This window comes from Pelobates fuscus, chromosome 5 (genome assembly GCF_036172605.1).
Source record: "Pelobates fuscus isolate aPelFus1 chromosome 5, aPelFus1.pri, whole genome shotgun sequence".
Taxonomy (NCBI): domain Eukaryota; kingdom Metazoa; phylum Chordata; class Amphibia; order Anura; family Pelobatidae; genus Pelobates; species Pelobates fuscus.
Genome location: NC_086321.1, coordinates 101,951,053 through 101,966,619, shown reverse-complemented (window position 1 = coordinate 101,966,619; position 15,567 = coordinate 101,951,053).

Here is a 15,567-nt window from a genome sequence, read left to right as displayed (position 1 = left end):
TGGTCCCTACCGCCCACTAGTGGGCAGTTTGGGATTTTAGGTGGGCGGTGGTGGGTTCTGCAGAAAACGCCCGATGGGCCTCGATGGCTGTGGGCCAAGGTCAGCAGGGGAGATCCTTTCATCTCCCCTGCCAGCCCATGCAGAGCCAGCTTTGTTGTAAGCCTTCTTGGGCTGGTGAGGAGATAAAACATCTCCATCACTGGCCCGCTGGCACTTCGTTCCAGCAGAGGGAGGGAAAGTCCTGGGAGAACTGTGTTCCTCCCGCGTGCAGACTGGTCAGAGCGTTGCCGTGTGCTGCCATGACAATGCTCCGATACAGTGCTGTGCTCGCAGGAGGACAGGAGAGGCAGCTTGCAGCCGGAGGACCTGCAAGCTAAAGTGAACATGCCACCACTGGACCACCAGGGCTTGCAGCATTATGTCCCCCCTCCATGGTAAAAGGTAAGAAGGGAGGGGGAGACATTAAGCTAGATTTTCACATCTCACCCACCTACACACAGCATAGGGCACCCTTGACACAAACACACACACACACTGCCCCTCTCACACACACCTCCTCTTACAAACTACACCATCACACATACAGACACACTGCTCCCTCCCTACCCCCAGCAATGTTTCAACCTCTCAAGCTTGAAAAAGACCTTTTAGAAGGTCGAAACATTGCTGCTTTTTTTGTTTCATTAAATCTGCCTGCGGCTTTAACACTCTGAGTGCCTGGGAATTTCTTTGTTACACACTGCACCTATGACACACACTGCACCCCCCACTCACACAGTACTCCTCACACACACACACTGCCTCACAATGGACCCATCACACACACACACTGCCTCACAATGGACCCATCACACACACACACACACACACACACAGACTGCTCTCCTCAAATAGACTGCCTTGTCACACACACACACACACACACACACACACACTGCACCCATCACACACACACAAAAAAGTAGAATAGAAAAAAAGGGGGGGGGGAATAGATAAATTACATATTTAAAAAAAACAAACTAATATTTGTTACTGCGGCACTGGTGGGCAGTAAGGAGATTTTACCATCCACAAAGATACAAAAGTGGGCGGTAGGTATTAAAAGGTTGACTACCTTTGCTGTACACACACTCAATGCACCCCTTACAGACGCACACACTGCATCCCGTACATACACAGAAACACACCTTGCAGCCCTTACACATACAAAGACAGATTCACACAATGCATTCCTTACACACATATCAGGACATCCCCTACACACTCCACCCCCTGTGAACAAACTCATTGGTGGAACATGAAGGTGGACCCTTGGACCCAGACCTTGAGCTGTGTAAAGGGCCCCCAAAAAATGGAGCTGCTTCCCGTTCTCCCAGAACATTGATTTTTGTGACCACAGTTACAAACAGCCTCCAGAGAGCCTGTTCTACACCAGAACAGTGGAGCCAGACTGCAGCTAGAGCCCATCATCATCCTCATCTGGTTTTAAGTAGGCAATCTAGCATATTATTCATGGCACTAATCTCTAATTTACCTCACATTAAAGAGACACTATAGTCCCCAGAACCACTGCAGCTTAATGCCCTGCAGGCCTTTTAATGTAAACACAGCGGCACTCCTGCACTGGCGTTAGTTAACATGGCAGAAAAATAATTGGAAAGGGTTAGGGGGGCTACTAATAAGGATGGGAGGAGGGGGAGGTAGAAAAATTATTGGAAGGGGTTAGGGGAGTACTAATATGAATTGAAGGGGTAGGGTGGGTTCTAATATGCATTGAAGGGGTTAGGGGGTACTAATATGCATGGAAGGGGTTTGGGGGGTACTAATATGTATGGAAGGAGTAGGGGGTTAATATGCGTGGAAAGGGTAGGTGGGGTTCTTTTGTGCATGGAAGGGGTAGGGGTGGTTCTAATATTCATGGGAAGGGTAGGGGTGGTTCTAATCAGGAGGATCCCGGCGCTGTATCCGGGTAAGTAAAACCCCTTCCCTGTAGTGACCCTTAAATGTTATTATTTAATCATTTATATAGCGACTGCAAATTCCGTAGTGCTGTACAATGGGATAAACAACTCCTAGTTTACGGAATAAGAATATACCCGGCGAGTAAAAATGCTATCCCTCCCCAGATTTTTTTGGGTTCCTACGCCCATGGGTACATGATGCACATGCACCCGGCTATCCACCTGATCTAAATAAAAATGGGATTTGTCAGACCAGGCAACCTTCTTTTATGGTTTAGTTCTGATGCTTATGTCCCCATTGAAGGATCTTTCAGCAGTGGAAGGGCACATCATGGGTATTCTGACCAGTCTGGGGCTAGGCAGCAAAGATACACAGACAGGCATATGCATGCACATACAGACAGGTACACAAAAACATAGACAGGCTCGCACAGGTACAGATAGACAGGTATACACAGGCATAGACAGCAAGATGCTGTCCTGAAGAAAGTCCCGAACTGGGACTGGAACGTTGACGCTATTCGGCATCACACTTGTACTTTTACGTAAATAATAAAAGTTAGGTTTTATGACGACCGTGCGTGCGGACCATCGTTTTGATTTTGTATACAGTATATTACTGTGTATATATATATATTAGCAGTAAGTAAGTCTGGCACTCTACTTGAAAAACGAACTATAGACTTAAACCAAGAAGCTGCACTGTGCTGGGTGAGTATATGCAAAAAATATATATAAAGATTAGTGCACTCATTGGATTTTCAATGTCATTAGTGTATTCAAATGTTGGCAATAAGGATCAAGGTTTCGACCTTGCGGTCTTTATCAAGATGATAATATATATAAGCACATATACTTTTCATGAAAATTGTACATTGCTAATTGTTATTACCAATGACCAAGATTTTTACTGTATTTCCCATGGTTTTGGAACCATTGGAATAACATGTTGCCTCTAGCATCTGTGACAGTGGCTATCAGCTGTGGTTCCATTTTCAAAGCAGCACATTGTGACTATATTCCCTACTACATAAACAGTTCAAGGCAAATTCCTCTCATGATAGCGGTGTGCCATTAATGTGACATTGAAGTATTAAACCATGAAATATTCAATGATATAATTGTCATGGGTTCCATGTACTAGACCACCACTCTGTGGTGTCAAATGCTTCTAACGAAGTGTGACTTGGGAAATAAATATCATACGTGTACATATTCATAAAGAGCAAACACTCAAAAACCTCTCCCACGCCATCGTAACACGCACATCTGAATAAACAAACAAGAATATTTTTTGGTTATAACGACACTGTTTTCATTGTGCTCCCTTGGAATGTATATAATTAATGCTTTGTCTCAAAATAACCAACTGGCTTAAAGTGAACCTGTATAGGAAAAATGTACTTGTTAAATTGTTCCTGTATACATTTAATGCATCGTATATCACAAAGACTCTGATGTATTTGATGTAAAATATAGAGAGATATACTCACATCTCCTCTGTTTTGTGGGTACACCCATGTAACACCACCTGTATGGCTGTACTTAACTCTGCCTCTAGTCTTCTTTGATTTGCCCTACTTGGTGACACTTTCCCAAGCAGGGCAAACCTCCTGATGTCAGCATGCTGGCTTGGTTGCCAATTTACCAGCATCAGAATGGAATGACATTGCTTCACTCAGTTACTATACTGCCCGACCAGCACTAGAAGCATCGGCCATAGCAATTGTAGCACATGTGCCATGGCTGCTATGCAGTGAGTGTCTGCAGAGACATTGACTGAGACCTAGGAGAAAAAAAAAATATTTTCCAATAGCTATTCTCCCAAACTATGTATTTGGTAGTAAAAATGCTAGCACAGAATATAGATCAAATCTGAAGATCTTTAAAAAAGAACATAAGAAGAATACAGACTGCAGGTATCCATAGGGCCGGCCTTAGGGGTGTGCGGGGTGTGCGGCCTGTGCGGCCGCACAGGGTGCCATAGGAGCAGGGGACACCGTGCGGCCGACACAGCTCACACATGGTCGGCCGGAATAAAAATAAAATAAAAATTGCAGCGGGTCGGAGCTGCACTGCCTTTACAATGAACAGAGGTAACAATGTGTGATTGTCTGACTGTCTGTGTGTTTGACTGTCTGCCTGTGTGTGTCTATGTGACTGTCTGCGTGTGTGTGTGTGACTGTCTGCCTGTGTGTGTATGTGACTGTCTGCCTGTGTGTGTGTGTGACTGTCTGCCTGTGTCTGTGGGTAGGTATGACTGTCTGCCTGTGTGTATCTATGTGACTGTCTGCCAGTGTGTATGTGACTGCCTGTGTGTGTGTGACTGTCTGCCTGTGTGTGTGGCTGTCTTTGTGTGACTGCCTGCCTGTGTGTATGTGTGTGTGTGTGTGGGGCTGTCTGCATGTAAGTATGTGTGTGTGTAAGTCAGACTGTACGTGTGGCTGTGTCTGTCTGCCTGTGTGTGTGTGACTGTCTGCCTGTGTGTGTGTGTATGTCTTTGTGTCACTGCCTGCCTGTGTGTGTGTGGCTGTCTGCATGTAAGTATGTGTGTGTAAGTCAGACTGTACATGTGGCTGTGTGTGTGGGGCTGTCTGCGTGTGTGTGTGTGGCTGTCTTCCTGTAATTGTGTGTGAGTGTGTTTATCTGCCTGTAACTGTGTATGTGTGTTACTGCCTGTATCTGTGTGTTTCTGTGACTATCTGCCTTTGACTGTGTGCATGTGGTGTATTTGAAAGTGTATAACTGTGCATCCGACTGCAGGACTCTGCAAAAATATACACCGGGGGGGGGGGGGGGGGGCTGTGAAGATTTTTCGCACAGTGCGCCTAAAGCCGGCCCTGGGTATCCTTTAATTCTCTTGATTGACTTACGATGTTCTGCTTAAACAACCTAGGAAATCCCAATTAAGCCAAGGTGCAAAGAGTTTTTATTTGCTTATGCTGTAGGAATGGAAAGGTGAGTATTACTTACCTGAACTTGTCCCTCGCGGCATCCACCATCCTCTTCAGCTCATTGTGCTTCATCTGCCAGGATCCAGTGTTGGTGCTGTACTCCTGTGCATGCAAGACCATGGGACCCTCTACAGACAAAGCCTTTTTTTTTACCTTAGCCATCACTAGTGATAGCCCTGATCTGCGTGTCCAACATATCCAAAAATCACCAAGTCATTTATTTGACCGACCGCAGGCATGGTCCCATTGCCGAAAATAGTTCCATAGAATTGCCGCTGGAGGACCAACTGGGAACCACAAAGTTTTCATGACGAAAATAGTTCCGGGGCATTCGCGGATAAGATGCGAACAATGCGAACAAGATGGCCGGCATCCCGTGGTTGTCCATAAGAATTGCGGCCACACAGACGAACACTTAGACCACTGCGGTGGAAATTGCAACAATGTATCAATTAAGCTTAACAAGATCCAGGGTGGTCTCCGGTTCGTGCGGCTGTTTGGTAAACGAACCATATAGTCCCTGTTTAAAGTATTTTAGCCATGTCTATTGCAGGGGCCATAGTCACAGGGTAGGAGGCTGGCAAACAGGCCCCTCCAAAAGCCAGTGGCGAAGTTACTATTGTCACAATGTGCAATTCATTTTGGTCAGAATTTAAATTCGTCCGAATTTCGGCAATTCGGATGCTTGGGATTTCTGAAAAGTGGCAAGGGGAGGTAAAATTAAGGAAATGATGACAGGAATCTAACCCTAGCCCTAACAAGCCCCAACCTTCCTCTAACCTTAACCCTACCTCTAGTAGGGTTAGGTTTAGGGTAACGGTTAGGGTAAGGGTTAGAGGTAGGGTTAGGGTAAGAGGTAGAGTTAGGGTTATGGGGTAGGGTCATAGAATTGCCGAATTTACGAAGTCCCAAACCGAAGTGCCTATTTTTTGCCCATGCACATCCCTAATTTTCATAGAGATTTTACCTTTTTTATTTTCTGGAAAGGGGGGTTTAAAAGAGCTACTTTGAATACTATGTGGTCTCCTTAGAATAATAAGAGAAATCCAGGAGTATATTAGTAGTGAGATAAATACTTCCTGTGCTTGTCCAGCTTTAGTGGGTTCTTAGGATCTCCACAAAAACCTGAACACGGACTTGAACACAGCCTTTTTGAATCATGAACAATGTGCAATGCAGTTTGGGGATATACAATTGGAAATTGTTTCAGTAAGATTTCTTTTAAATTGTGATCAGTAACAAAGATCTCGAGTTCATGGATTTTAATTTATTTATTTTATTTTCAATATATCTTTATTCTTAGTTTTTTTTCCATTATAAAGAAAACAAACTACAAAGCACAGACATAACATATAGACATGCATGAATTGTGCCATGGACTTAATATATTAATTACTAAGTTCAGTTATTTGTCTGTGCCCTCTTAGTTAAATAGCACAAACCAAATAGATTATTCCTATAGCATACATCTAAAACATGTAAACACAAATACACATAACATTTCCCTTTTCCTCGCAAAGCCATGATTTTATCTCCATTCTATACAGTAAATGTTGCTATTATCATTATTGTTCAGGGCTCTCTACTCTTTCTAGCCCATCACCAGCTATCCCTCAATAAATGATAGCCACCTTTTCAATCCCTTTGATATCTCACTGCCAGAGTTTGCAATAATGCCTTCTTCCATCTTCAGTTAATATGTTATTTGATTTTTAATCTGGGGCCAAGTAGGAATTTCCTGATTTTTCCAATTCCTTGCAAGTGAAATTTTAGCTGCAATCAGGATATTTGTAACTAAATATTTAGACATTTTATTCATTTTGGGCCATGTAAGATGTAAAATAAATTATTCTAACTCAAAATGTATCTGTCGGAGCTCTAAATTCAAAAGAAGATTTCTAATTATTTCCCAATTTTATTTTACCATATACCATCTATGGATGATTTTATATCATTATTTTGTACCAGTCATTCATTTCAAAGGTTCTACCTATATTTTACTCCCAGTTTTGGAAAGCATTTAACTTCACATCTATTTTCTTATTTGCGTCTATTTATCCCATGTCCAAGATTTTTATAATATTATAATCCTTGTTTAGGACTTCCTGAAGTTGTTTTTCCTTTTTAAAAGGGTTCCCTTTAATATTTTGGATAAAGAAGTATATAACTCTTAAATACACAAAAATTTATTTTTGACCCATATTATATTCTTGAACAAGAGAATAAAAAGGTTTAATTTCTCCGTTATTAAGTAGAGTGTCAACTGTAGTTATCCCTTTTTCAATCCATTCTTTAAGATTAATATCCTGTATTTTATATTCTAAAACTTTTAACGGAGTTGATTTTATTCTTAATGGATTGAGATTATTCTTATTAAGAAATTTCTTCCCAAATTTTACAAGGTTTTCTACAATTAAATGTGACCAGCTTTGATTCCTACTATCTATCTACAAAATACAATTTAAATCAACATTGTCAAATGCTTCCGTTTTATATAATACTTCAGAAAAAACTTTGATCACACCATTTCTTTAGATGCAGAATCATAGATGCACCGTGATATCTATTAATCAAAGGTCATTTAAAAGGTGGCATTCCTTGAAAGGATAGATTTTGCAATTCTAGGTCTTTTAGAAAACCATATATAATGATTAAAAACCCTTAGTACGGGGCGGGGCCTGACAGCCGACCAAGATGGCCGCGTAGAGCCGGAGCTCCTCCAGAGGGAATACTAATAATGCCGCAAATGGGCCAAACGAGACCCCAAACAGGGCCAAACCCTGCATCTCAGCCCGGGGGACACCCTCGCTGCCCCCCGGAGCGAAATAAGCCTGCAACTCACGATCCCAACCGGCACCAGACCTGCGCGACGCCCGCAGCAACACACCTCGTTCTCAAAGTGGACTCAGCCGGTCGGCTCGGGGCACCAATCACCCCCCTCTGGGCCGGCGGGGGATATCCCAGCCCCCAGGAGACTGCCTAGATGCTCCCCTGGACAAGCGACCAGCCAAACTTAACTGTTGGGGCCCACCCAAGGTGGCGGCACGGCCAACGACGAACACACACATCCAGCCACCCAAGCATACCTCAGAGTTCTTTGAAAAGATCTGTGCAAGCCTCTGGACGCTGCGCTGTACTCTGGGACGGTCCTTCAAGCTAGCAATCAGGGAAGTGGCAGCATGGATTCGTCCTGCAACCCACCGCCTGTGTGGATACCCGGCTCAAGCCTCCAAAGCGGCCACCCGATGACAAAGACGCCATAGCGCAGAAAGGCGGGAAGCAGCATTATGTTCCTCAGGCGCAGGCCCTTGTTCCCACGAACACCAGAGTGGGACCAGCAAGCATGACAGACCTGCATACTACTCAAAGGCATCAGAGTCTCCTACCCAGCGAAGCACACCTTTGCACTCCAGGACTCCTGCCGAACGCTGCGAAACTCAGAAAACATGCGGAAATCTACCTGCGATCACTGCCTACAGCACCCAACACAAGCTATACAAGAAGAAGGCAACGAAGGAGCCTAGCACTGGAACTCTCAAAGGGCTGATGGTACCGGGGGAAACCCCCACACGTTATATGGCTACCGCCACACTTGCTGGCCCGCCACTATACCTCCCATTGCGAGACTCAGCTGTGATGGTGACTGGCATAGGTTGATCTGAGCTCCCTAACTCGTAGCCATTACACCAGACTATCCCATGCTGTATATATGCCAGTAAAGTGTACCTTGGAACATTATTTTACTTTTTTCACTATTATTTTCTGGTCTCACCACTTATACCTATATATTTTTTGGCAGCCTTTTATTGTGCACTCTCTCCTCCTGCTGTTTTGCTTGGTTGTTATTTAGATATGCATTTACTGGGTAGGGCAATGCAAGCCTCTCACCTGTCGGCGCTAAGCAAGCGATTTATATATAATCAAGCGCAGTGTTCATAAAGTACAGCTCAGAGTAAAGGGGATTTTTATCTGTTCTACTGAGATACAACCTGCTGCAATGTTAGCGAGAATGCCTAAAATACTACTATGTGTTTATGTGTAACCAAGCATAGTGCTTATAAAGAACAGCGTAGAGTAAACGCGCTCTCTATTTGTCCTACTGTGATATAACCTTCTGCGATGTTAGCGAGAACCACTGAAACACTTATTATATTGCTTATTATAGCGGACCTAAAACAACGCAAGTTTAAGCCAGTTTAACTTTTAACTTACTATAGAAATGTCTAAGCATGTACAAACATTAACAGGTTGGTAAATATGATGGTCAACCTTCTAACAAAGTTCTGTCATATCCTAACAATACCTAAGCAACATAAAACCAGATTGTTTATAACTTTAAAAATGTGCTTGTTTTATTATGTACCTCTATGTTTGAGTGTTTTAATGCGCTGGAGGATTGCCTTTGGGGTACCTCTCGAGCGATTGTTATAAGCTTACGCACAACCTTTGGGGGAAAATTAATGGTACCATCCTAAATAAGTAAGTACATTTAGGGAGAATATAGGATCCTATTACATTTATTCTAGCCCACCATGACAATACGTGAATTTATTAAGATTTTCTTTAGTTTGAGATAATAAATCTTGAAAATGTAATTCTAATATATATATATATTTTTAAATTCTTTATTTTTCGGTTTTGGTGCAACATATTTAATTTTTTACAGACAAGTGTGCACAAAAGTGCACCATTAAAGTATAGATTCAGTGTCGTTAGAGATTTGCACCATTTTGGGTCAAGCAGCAACAAGTTCTGGAACAACAGTAACGTGTTAAACAGTACATAGTGATCAATACAGAGGTGTTATGATGTTTTGTGTACCTTTGGGTTTAGGATGGGACATGGTGTACTGCGGCAGCGCATGTTAATTGTGGGTCTGGTGGTGTTGGTAGTCTATGTGAGCGTTAGGGAGTTAGTTGAGTCGTGGAGTAACAATGCTTCATGGTCTGGCTCTTTGTGCTGTGCAGAGCGTAGGTGTCTGTATGCTTTAGTGAAGATAAGCTTTTTGTTGTGAGTGATGTATCTAGATTGATTACCCCTAACCAAGGGGGGCAGCGGGGGGGGGGAGGAGATGATGTGTCGGTCGTCAAATGATTGGGCGTGTGATGTGCTGGCTCTCCTTGACTTGAAGAGCCAAGGCTCCCTATGAGGAAGGGGTAGTGAATCATTGACCTGTGGTGTTAGAACATTTATAACGGACATTAAAAAACAGTTAAAGAAAATGAATACGTAATTAAAGTCACAGTAGGAACTCAAAATTTAATGTATGCAACAGTTGCGTTGGCAAAACTGGTGGGATCAGTTCACACCGCTCATGGTACAGGGTGTTGTGATCCGCTGGGTCTCGGTTCAGATTGTCACATTGTCATTGAATATTTACTCAATATTTATAAGTCCCCGTTCCTTAAAGCAGTTTGTGCTGCTACCTTATACTGGAGCGCCGACGCTTACGTCATAACTCCACCCCAACTGGATTTTTATTTATTTTCATTCTGGCCACTAACCATATTTAGTTGTAATACATATAAGTAAATTGTCTACTTTCTTGTCTTTATTCCATTTTTAGAACAGTTCGAAAGTATATTTAAATGGTGAACAATTTTATTTTCACTTTTATTTATCCAGAAAATATACATTTGATAGGATATCGAGGGTCTTCCTTTATATGTGAGCATTTTATACCAGAACAAAGCTTTGATCTCATGTTTTCCTTCTGTTTCTCTACACTGCTTTCTGAGTTCTTTCTAAAAATAAAAAATAGAACAATATTAATAGCACAGAGTTCTAGTACTTACACAGCTCACACATATATATGTGATTTTATTGTTTTACTCATAAAAATGAAAGAAAGCCATTTATATTTAATAATTGAAAAGCCCGTTATATAAAATATATTTGTGCATTGTGTTTCTTTCCTTTAGACTTTCATTTACATCATTTATTTAGTCCAATATTCAATTACACAGACATACCTTTAGGGTGTTGACCACCCTAGATTGAAGGGTAAAAGCATAATTGAGTGTCTAGTGTTTTGCCACAATTGCGGTTAAAAAGGGGATCTTTTCAGACACATTTGGCTGGGATATACAGGGCTGTTTCTCAGCACTCGTTTAATAAGTTCAGACAGGTTGATAGCTATGTGCCCTAGAGCATAAACTTAACTGAAAGACTAAAAACAAGATTTTACAGCAGAAAACATCACTCACATTTCTGATCTAAGGGAAGTGAGGATAAAATTGCTTATAAAAGAAAGAATAAAAAATGAAATCAAAATTGATCCAAATTCATACGTGGGAATAAAATAGCCACTTAAGATGAATGTAGACACAGTTTCGTTTGCTACAGGTGGAACAAGTCTAACAGACTTAGAAAAGTCATTAACATTCATTACAATTAATCAAAGACTTAACAATATTGTTCTTATATATTGGGTCCATCACACAGTAAAATTGCAAGACACCTGTAAATCTAATGTTGATGAAGGACACCATTCATTGCGACAAGGTGGATAAACTGATTAAGTCCACTTTCTTGGCTAAACAGATTATTGCTTTCTTACTTTTTGGACCACAGGCCCTATCTTTCTGGAAGTAATAAAATGGTTTATAGGCACATGATGGGGAAAGTAAATAACTGCTTGAAATGTTGACAAACTGCGAATATGTACCTCAATGAAACAAGCCTGAAGCATTTTATTTTGGCTAAAAAGTACTAAAATCATATTCTCTTAACCACAAGCACTTTATGAGAAAAGGGTTATTTTATGATTTCCATGATCTTTGGAAGACCTTCCAGTGAGAGGTAAATATTCTGCTCAGCACTTCTGCAATGATCATGAGCTTTAAAGAAATATTATGTCCTTATCCTGTAATCATAGCATGCTGGGCAAAATAATGTAAATTCGGAAGCATTTTGTGTTCGCTGATAAAGAGGCACATTTCACTTTTGATCAAAAAATTCATTTTACTCAGGAAATGAAAAGTCTTGAATTTAATAACGCTAACCTTTTTTTAAAAAAAGGATTGAAAAAAGTAAGTATTATAAAATCGCAATTCCTCTGACCAGCACACATAATAAAATGAAAGCACCCGACTATGAAATAACATCTCCACTATTTTGAACATTTGTTTGATAATTGAAGATATGATTAATAGCTTTTTGCAGCCTTAAGGATGAATGTCCAATTCCAAAGCAATACAATGGTAACCTTCCATAGAGCTGATGGTTTCTTGACCAACAATAGACCACGAGAAGGAGGTCACTTCCTGAAGTGTCCATTCTTCGTCATTAGAAAGGAACTTATAAAAAAAATCTCTCAGGTGTAAAGATAAGCTTAAACTTTCAAGTAGAAAAATTATATTTTGTAGAATTTAGAGAAAAAAAAAATCCACGGGGCATATTTTATAAAAGGAGAAGAAATGAAAGATGGTTATGGAATCATGATAAAATTGTAGGAACCAGTGACATGTTCATTGTAGGTTAAAAATGTTGCAATAAACCATACCAATTGTATTTCTTTGGGAGGAAGCAATGTAACTGGGGATATTTCATTATTTACATAGTTCCAGTATATGCTGTAGCATTTTAATACACTGATTAACAAAACAACAAATACATGACAAGTTAAGGGTCCAGGTCCAGGAGAGAAGATCAGCATCATGGTATGACTTCTGCATCTCCTTAAAATAATTAAATAAATTTAACAGAAATAAAATAAAATATATATATATATATATAAATATGCATATGAAGTTTGAGGAAAAGCTCAAGTAGAGTAGAAAGGTGAAAGTGAAAGTATATAATATATTAAGTGGGAAGAGGCAGGGGCCAACTGATGTAGAAAACATTAATTCCCTAACCTGTTTATTTTGAGGGATTCCTTTAGGATGGCAGACCAGGGAACATACCAACAGGAAAGGTAGGGAATTTCATCTTATATTCTGGGAATAGGTGAATTATTATACTTTTTCCCATTCCCATCAATGCATATGAAATTATACATTTCTGAAATATAAAGAACTTTCGTTGAAAACCATTTTTACTTTAATTTCACCTTTAACACATTCACTAACAGAATTGTGTAGTATTATATTTTTAGCATTTATATGGGACCAACATATTCTGCTTCGCTTTACAGTTATACAGAGAGAATGTAAAATTGCCATACAAAGTAATGTTGACAGAAACAAGAGGCGAAGAGGCCCCTGCTCAAACGAGCTTACATTCTAGAAGGAAAGGGTAGAAACACAAGTGGGGAGGAGAGGATAATAGATGTAATGTTTGTGTCTAGTTAATTTTGTGGAATTTTCCTATCACTGTAAATTAGGGGGTCTCTCGAAACTAACATTTTTACATAAACTGGCAGAACTTACTATGAAGAAAACTGTAACTTTGTCAATAACTGTTCAGAATACTATGATCAATACTCCCCATTACTTCTGTAACTCAAAATGTTTGTACATTTCTGTGGCTCACATGTTAATATCTACGCATAGCATGTATTCTGGTTTTAGGGCCTTCAACAAAAACTTTTAAAACCAGAAAATGGTTCACCAGCTTGACTATATACTCAGCTGGAGTATTTTCAAAAATCATTGTTATTATAAGTGCACTCATCACTCAAAGGAATGTGCTTCCAGACATCATACATGTTCAGTCTAATTATCCTCTGAGAGGCTCAGCGTGTTCTAGGGAGGAGCTGGTGCTTCTAATTTTTTTTCTTAATTTGCTCTATTTAATACATTTGAAAAGGCAGTACTTACATGTGTCCAAAATAACACCTCTAGTGGCTGTCACTCAGGAAGCCTCAAGAGATGCTGCCTATTATGGCCCTTTATTCTTTGAAATAATGCATCTCTATGAGGAGATGCCGTTTGGCACAGCTCTACGATTGCAATGCACACTCAGTAGGGCCCTCAATACTTCTCTATGGAGTAGAACTGAATTGTCTGATATCATCAGTAATTATCTCAGCCTGGGGAGGAGCGAAGGTGAGACTGCCACTGTATTTGAAAGAAGGTAATTATTTATGTATTGTAGGGGCCGAATATCTAAACAGCAAAGACCTAGCTCTAAGGTTAGAAGTACATGTTTGTATTTGTTAGCATGCTTCTTTATTAGCAGGGTGCTAAAAGTGAGTGCCAATATTTCCAAAAGGGTGAAGTAAAAGTGTAGCATAACAAACAAATCCTATTAGCAAATATTTGTTTAAAAAAAAAAAAAAGTCAACATCCTCAAAAACAAAACAGAAAAGTAACCTAAAGGTAGACATCCACAACTCCTGTGATATGAAGCCAGCCTTTAGGCTTTAACAGTTTTTAGACTTAAACCTCCTTATCCCAACATACAGTTGCAAGAAAAGGTATGTGAACCCTTTGGAATGATATGGATTTCTGCACAAATTGGTCATAAAATGTTATCTGATCATCATCTAAGTCACAATAATAGACAATCACAGTCTGCTTAAACTAATAACACACAAGGAATGAAATGTTGCCATGTTTTTATTGAACACACCATGTAAACATTCACAGTGCAGGTGGAAAAAGTATGTGAACCCCTAGACTAATGACATCTCCAAGAGCTAATTGGAGTGAGATGTCAGTCAACTGGAGTCCAATCAATGAGATGAGATTGGAGGTGTTAGTTACAGCTGCCCTGCCCTATAAAAAACACACAACAGTTCTGGGTTTGCTTTTCACAAGAAGCATAGCCTAATGTGAATGATGCCACGCACAAAAGAGCTCTCAGAAGATCTACGATTAAGAATTGCTGACTTGCAAAAGCCTTGCTGTTCATCAGTCCACAGTAAGACAAATTGTCTATAAATGGAGAAAGTTCAGCACTGCTGCTACTCTCCCTAGGAGTGGCCATCCTGTAAAGATGACTGCAAGAGCACAGCGCAGACTGCTCAATGAGGTGAAGAAGAATCCTAGAGTGTCAGCTAAAGACTTACAAAAGTCACTGGCAAATGCTAACATCCCTGTTAGCGAATCTACAATACGTAAAACACTAAACAAGAATGGATTTCATGGGAGGATACTACAGAGGAAGCCACTGCTGTCCAAACAAAACATTGCTGCATGTTTACAGTTTGCACAAGAGCACCTGGATGTTCCACAGCAGTACTGGCAAAATATTCTGTGGACAGATGAAACCAAAGTTGAGTTGTTTGGAAGAAACACACAACACTATGTGTGTCGAAAAAGAGGCACAGCACACCAACATCAAAACCTCATCCCAACTGTGAAGTATGGTGGTGGGGGCATCATGGTTTGGGGCTGCTTTGCTGCGTCAGGGCCTGGATGAATTGCTATCATCGAAGGAAAAATGAATTCCCACGTTTATCAAGACATTTTGCAGGAGAACTTAAGGCCATCTGTCTACCAGCTGAAGCTCAACAGAAGATGGGTGTTGCAACAGGACAATGACCCAAAGCATAGAAGTAAATCAACAACAGAATGGCTTAAACAGAAGAAAATACACCTTCTGAAGTTGTCCAGTCACAGTCCTGACCTCAACCCGATTGAGATGCTGTGGCATGACCTCAAGAAAGCAATTCACACCAGAGATCCCCAGAATATTGCTGAACTGAAACAGTTCTGTAAAGAGGAATGGTCAAGAATTACTCCTGACCGTTGTGCACGTCTGAT